The sequence below is a fragment of the Juglans microcarpa x Juglans regia genome, chromosome 2D, assembly GCF_004785595.1.
Source record: "Juglans microcarpa x Juglans regia isolate MS1-56 chromosome 2D, Jm3101_v1.0, whole genome shotgun sequence".
In the NCBI taxonomy this organism is placed as follows: domain Eukaryota; kingdom Viridiplantae; phylum Streptophyta; class Magnoliopsida; order Fagales; family Juglandaceae; genus Juglans; species Juglans microcarpa x Juglans regia.
In genome coordinates, this window is record NC_054596.1 from 746,149 (window position 1) to 753,877 (window position 7,729).

Below are 7,729 nucleotides of genomic sequence, written 5' to 3' on the forward strand. Positions count from 1 at the left end.
GGAGAAGGTACTAATCATAGTGAGCGAATCATGGAACATAATCACATATTGCTTAAAAAAAATAAGAAAATAAAAGTTCAAATCTCAGCTTTAAAATCAGCTACACATGAAGTGGGATAACCAAAAATTAAATACTAGGTCAAAGACAAAAAGAGTATGTGTGGTACCATGTCTACAAGGCAAATTAGGTTTACGGAGATTGTCTCATCAGCCTCTATAAGAACATCCTGCATGCCTGCTGTGAAATTCTGATTTAAGATTCTTCGATCATGCGATGCCATGCAGTGAACTGACCCAACTTTTTAAGTGAAGTACTTTGTCATCATTCCAAGGACATGATACCATTATAATTAATACACGATAATCTTTCATCTTCTTCTTTGGCGCAAGTGAATTATCCACTTCAATTTCTTTATTTTCTCGTTGGACTTGGGAATTTCAAAATACTTGTTCTTCTTTGCAGTTGACTTGCCTAATAGCTAGGTAGGATAGAATATAGATGGGAAGCAAAGGTGTCAGATGATAATATATAATAGAAAGTCATTGCTCTTGTGCTGAGCCTTTGAGCAAAATACATATTCTTTCTTGAAGACGGGTTAATTCATATATATTCATCTCCATAATGCGAGCTTCATCCAGCAGAATGATCGCCTGCTCTTTTACATAGCACAGAGAGAGAGAGAGAGAGATTTCCCACCCTTCTCTTAGAGAACATATTCCATATGATAAATCAAGAGCTCTTAGGAAACGAGGTCGCATTTTCGCAATCAAGCGAGCAAACCTGTGATGAAAGGAGAGGAAAGTTAAAGCCTACAAAGGACTAAAGACGGGGAGTTCGTGGAGATTATCAGTTCGTGGTTCAAACACTTTACTCCTGTTGCATGCAAATTCACGTCAACAAAATCCAGCGGAGCATGTTCACTTTACACCTCACTGATCGTAGGAATGTCCATTATGCAAAATCATTTGTCAGGTACAAGTATCGGTTCCCTTTCTCCACTCAGGAAGCATCAAGACTGGGATTCTCATTTATTGAATGTGAAATTATGCCACCAGTTTTTGGATCTACTCAGCAGAGGGCTGAGATTGGTCTGGATATTCTTCATCTGAATGCTTGTTTTCGAGGTGAAAGAACTTGCGCATTTACAAAAGAGCTAAAAGCTCAAGCAAAGAAGGGTCCAGTGCCATTGTCACATCTCAGTGAAGGTACTTGATCTTACACTTTGCTTTAGGCCATGTTTACGCATTGTGTAATGCTACTTATGTAAGTGTCAGGTAATCGTTTTGAAAAAGAATAGAGTCTATTATTAAAAAATTAATTAATTTTTCATATGAATCTCGTATTTACTAATTTTTTTAAAGAGATTGTGCGGCGTTTGTGTACTTCACGACTGAAAATATAATAGGTCCGGTAGTTTTTTCTATGTACAATATTGGTTCCATGATAATCTTTATTCACTAATTAAATAAAAAAGAGTTTAACATCATTCTAAATGCCATGATTTTATGTAATATTGAATGATGGAGACGTTTCCAACATGGTCATGAACAGATGAGAATAGATCTGTCTAGGTTTTGCCAGTTAACCAATTTCAACTGGTGTCTTGAGTAGAACTAGAAGAAGACTATTTTGGAATCGAGTGGAAAGAGAAGCAAAGATCATGGAGGTATTCAAGTGTGAAAGGTAGGTTCTCAAAGCAGAGTGAACTTTTTCACTTTGCACTTTTTGAGAAAAGTGAACTTCACTTTGCACTTTTTATGGAGGTAAGGATATGGGAGAACAAGGATCAACCATGGAAAGTGGAGATATTCTTCGAGGTTATTGTCGTTGGGTAGCGCCCAGAGATTGATATATCCTCTATTTTGCTAGCGCAGAATATCATCCAAGAATGGTAAAGCCTTCCACATGAGCTCCAATCTGATCCCCCCCGGGGCCCTAAAAACATCAATTTCTGCTTTGTCATAGGTTGGGCATCAGTGCTTTTCCTTCAATCTTTTGGACAGATTCTTATTTGAAAGGCATTTACGCCAACAGAGATGAACTTTCATATATTCTTCATAATGCCCTCTAGTCCCATCGATCGACTACGAGCACCCGTTGCTAAAACATAAACTTTAGTCTATAGATCAGTGGCAAAGCCACATGTAAACCAGAGGGGGCCATGGCCCCCTGGCCTCAAAAACAATGAAACTAAGATATACACGAACTTAAAAGAGCTCAAAAGTCAAGAAGGAGAAACATGTTGCAAATTTTTTATTATGTCTAATTATAAAACTCGATAAAAATGGTTTGTTATGCATTGAATGAGCATGAAATGAATTGCATCTATATATATCTTATATGTAATAAGCGTCTATAAGCAGCTGTCGTCCACCTTTTTTTCTCATTTTGTCCCTGCCTTTAGTTTGTTTTCCCGCGTCTGATGTGCTGCATAGGTATTGTTTGTTCATTTTACCATTTTGCCCCTGCCTTTAGTTTGTTTTCCCGCTTCTGATGTGCTGCATAGGTATTGTTTGTTCATTTTAATCTATTACTCAGTTTTCTACTGCGTTCTAGATTTAACTTCTTGTCATGCTATCAGATTCTAGATTATGTTCTATACGGTGGTAATTATTCGGTTTTCTACTGCTTTCTAGATTTAACTTTTTGTCATCTTATCAGATTTTAGATTTTCTTCTATACGTTTACCACCGCCTCGATCGTTTGTCTTATTAATTTCTAATATTATCATTTACAATTATTTCCTTCTCTTTCCAGTTATTATTCTCAGATTTACGTGGTCTCATTTTTAACATTTAATAAATTTCAATTTCTTTTTTTTTGTCAGTTTCAAGATTGTTTCGGATCCCACAGTCTCCCACAGTCTCGGTTATCACATTCTATATTTTTTTTTCATTTCTGTACCTCTTCCACCGCTAGGTTATTTGTACAAGAATTATCTTCATTTTTTACATTTCTACCCCTTAAGCAAGTGACTACCTTGTATAAGAATAACTTCCCTCTCCTTCAATTTCTACTATTTCCTATCTCTCCTTTTAACTTCCTGAAATATGTTTCTTTCAAGTCTTGAGTTGTGAATTTGTCTTCCACGTTTGGAATCTTGCAGGTCAGTTTTTTTATCTACGTTTGCTGACTCTGTTTACTTGCGTTATTTACATGCATGAAATAGATGGAAAATAAATAATTTACATCACTATTTGAATTTTAAAAAAATAAATTTACTTCAAAAAGAGAGCCTATTGTGCTGCTGTTGTTGTTACTGTTATTTTTTGAATCTCTATTTCTTCATGTTCTCTTTAGTTTCCATTCTCTGTTGGTATAGAGAGTATCTGAAAAAATGCTTTCTGCTCCTTCTACGTTTCGTTCTCACTTTATTCTCAGTTTATGTATACAGTATCTGAGAAAAAAACATAAGAAATAAACTGAGAGAAATAAAGTTATAAACTTGAAAATATGTAGTTACATCTGTGTATCTACAAAACATGTAGTTGGATAGTAAAATATGGAACACAAAAAGATATATGTGAATAAATCAGAAGAAGATACTGTGTAATTATTTGCGTTTTGTTGTCCGTTAATTTTGCATTGGCTTTAAATCATATTGAAATTGATATGCCTCTGTTTATTTCTGTTTTCAATTAGATAATATATTGTGTATGTTTTTATCACATGGTTCATACACATCCAAATTAAAAAATTACAAATCACAAACTGCCAAAAATGTGTGGAATGAAGTTCTCATCTAAACAGATATGCTAAAATCCAAATCACAAACTGTTTATCAGATACTTCCTTCACATGCAGATTAGAAAACTAAGACTGAAAATTAGAAGAATAAAACAAGATATGGTCATCCGTAAAGGTCGTAAAGGGAACAGATTGAATAAAGAGTTTGAACTCAATAAATCAAACAAGTCAGAAGATGTATTACATGTCTACATGAGATCTGTCAAACTCATAATGAAACTCAATAAAACAAACAAGTCACAAGATGTATTACATGTCTACATGTAAACAGATCTGTCAAACTCATAATGAAACTCATAGTGGCACAAAAAAAAAAATATCAATATAGATCGAAAAGAAGTAAACTTTTGAAAAGCAAATAATTATAGATGTGTTTAGATCACATCCAAACAAATTTCATCCATACAGACTAAGAAGAATCTTACAAGAGCAGACATTTCCAAACAACAAAATGAAAAAAATTATTACACAAACAGAACAATAAAACAGGAACTTCTTAAGATCTACAAAAAAGTTCCTCAAGACCTGAGAAAAAAACTTTGACATATGAAAAAATCCCTCAAATATGAAAAGTGTTAGTATCTATACAGGGAAAAAAAAACCCAACAGAAATGAACTATATGCATTCATTTTATCTAGAGATTCACAATACAGGCAAAAAATAAATAAATGTAAATAACAGAAACATCGAAGATATGAAAATTTGTTGAGATTTAAAATAACAGAATAATAGAGTGAAAGTAAAATAACAGAAACCATATTATATTTTCACATCTAACAAAGAAATGATACAGATATTTCAGTCGTTAAACATCTGAGATTTCAAGCTTAAGATAATAACAAAAGTAACAAATAAAGAAGAGATGCATTAATTTACAAAAGAAAACAAAAAAATAAAGAAACTTACGAACACACATCTGGACATGATTGCTTCGAATATATGAGTGTCTCCAAAAATAAGCCCGCAGAAAAAAATACACCCACTCAGATCTGCAGAAAATGAACCTCACATCTTCATTTACTTAATGCAAGAAAAAATTAACGAACAAAATGAGCAAACAAAAAACGCAAGCGTAAAAAAATTCCAGACCAATGAAAAACTAAAAAAAATAAAAAAATAAAAAAATAAAATTTAGATCTGAGCATGATAACTTCAAATATATGCAGATCTGTTTAGATCTATAGAGAAAAAAATTATACCACCTTTAAACAATATACATGGATTCGGATTTGTATGAAAAAACTGTAAACATACACTACGATCTGTAGATTTCTAGATCAGTAGAGACATTAAAAAAAAAAAACCATCGTTCAGATCTCAACAAAATATCTTCAAATATAGACGGATCTGTTTAGATCTTTAGACAAATAAACTCCAGATATAAGCCAACTAAAAGAAATTTCTATCCATTCGGATCTGCATGTCAGAAGCACAAACAAAACAAAAAATCAAAAATAAACCTGGAGACATTAAAAAAAAAAAACCATCGTTCAGATCTCAACAAAATATCTTCAAATATAGAGGGATCTGTTTAGATCTTTAGACAAAAAAACTCCATATATAAGCCAACTAAAAGAAATTTCTATCCATTCGAATCTGCATGTCAGAAGCACAAACAAAACAAAAAATAAAAACAAACCCGCAGAAAAAAATACACCAACTCAGATCTGGAGAAAATGAACATCACATCTTCATTTACTTAATGCAAGAAAAAATTAACAAACAAAATGAAAAAAAATAAAACGAAGGCGTAAAAAAATTCCTAACGAATGAAAAAATAAAAAAAAGGTTTAGATCTGAACATGATAGCTTCAAATATATGCAGATCTGTTTAGATCTATAGAGAAAAAAATTATACCGCCCTAACAAAATATACATGGAATCGGATTTGTATGAAAAGACTGTAAACATACACTATGATCAGAAGCACGAACACAACAAATAAAAAAAAAAAAACCCATTTACAAAAAAACACCTACCAACTACCGAAAATGTAAAGACAAAAAACCAGAGGGGAAGATGGAAACGGAGAAATAAAAGCACTTCAAAAAAATTAAAACCTACAGATGAAAGAAACAAATAAAGGAGTAAAAGAAAACAGAAACAAACGAAAAGGGAGAAGAAGAAAAAGCTTGAAGAAGAGAGATGACAAAAAATTAAAAACCAGAGGAGAGGCTGTGGATTAAGCGAAAAGCAAGAAAAGGAGAGACGGAGGAGATTGGGCGTATAATGATGTATTTATAGTGGTAGGTATAAAACTAGGGTTTTCTTTTAGCCAAAACGTCGCCGTTTATGAAATGTTCTTGAAGGTTTTACACTGTTGTGCTGAAAACGGCGCCGTTTTGGTGATTTTGGGCTGATAATTGGGCTGGTCCATAATTTACACTGTGTTGGGTTGAATCTAGAGGGGCTGGGCTTAAGGGGACGGGCTGGGCCTATTTCACACCCATACTAATAATCTAAACAAACAAATCTCACTCAAAACATTATATATAAATCACTACAAAACAAAGATTCTACAAAAAATAAAAGAAATATATGCTAAAATAAAATAAAATAGAATTTACATCAACCATAATAATGATAAAAAAATAATATCACAGTAATTGATAATAGTAATAAATAAAAATACACTCAAATCCCGAACTCACCAGCTAGCCCATAGAAATTGATATATTACACACCATTTGAAAGGCCCAAGAAAAAAATAAGATATTTAACACTTAGTTAAATTATTATATGATTAAATTTCTATGATAGTAATAAATTATTATATTATTAAATTATAATTATATTATTAAATTATTTAACACTTATTTAACAATTATAGTTCTAGGACTAAAAAGTATAAATATATATATATATATATGTGAAAACAAAAGAAAAAGATCAGGATATTAGGTAGGTTTTATTTCTAACCTCACAAATTTTTCTTATTATATAGTTATTTATGTTTGTGACAGTTAGATAGCCACTTATTATAATTGAATTTAAATAAAAAAAATATTAATAGATTATATTCTAATATTATTATATTATATTATTAAATTCTTATATTATTAAATTATAATTATATGATTAAATTATTTAACACTTATTTAACAATTATAGTTCTACGAGTAAATAAAATAAAAAATATATATATATATATATATGAAAACAAAAGAAAAAGATTAGGATATTAGGCAAGTTTTATTTCCAATCTCACAAATTTTTCTTAACATATATTGCTTTATGTTTTTGAGAGTTAGATAACCACTTATTATAATTGAATTTAAATAAAAAAAATATTAATAGATTATATTCTAATATGTTAGTGTAGCTTTATTTAACAAAGTACAATGTATTATTAAAATAATTATGTGATCTTATATAATATATTTCTTTATAACTGACACTTTGGTTTTGTCACTTCATGCCTGTCTTCCTATTCGTTGTTTGTCTCTATTTCCAGTGACCTTTTATTTCCCCCTATCTCCAGGTATGTATTAATATTGTTTACACAAATAAATGTTATTTTCATATTTTATAATATTTAATGCATTTATTTGTACAAAGAATATTGTAGTATTTATTTCTTCGAATCTCCTTCATGTGCTTTTTATGTTTACATGTTTGACAAATTATTATTGATTTCTTATTAGTTCGTAAGATTGCTGCGATATTCCTATCTTGTCATAAAAATGCCAACTGGTAGGCCGATCTTATTTAAAAAAAAAAATTCAATTTCTATTCTGACTTTTTTAATTAATTTGTATCTAACATTATTTAAAATTAAATTATGAAGAATCTGGAGAAAATGTTCCAAAAAAATATTGGTACGGTGCTCAATCGGAGGAGAAGAAAGAAGAAATACGTCAAAAGAAGAGAAAAAGGTATGCTGAGCTGAAAGAAAATCAAAATAAGAGAAATCAAATAGAAACAAGATCCCATCATAATTTATCTTATACTTCAAGGGATGATGAAATTGTTTCTATAAG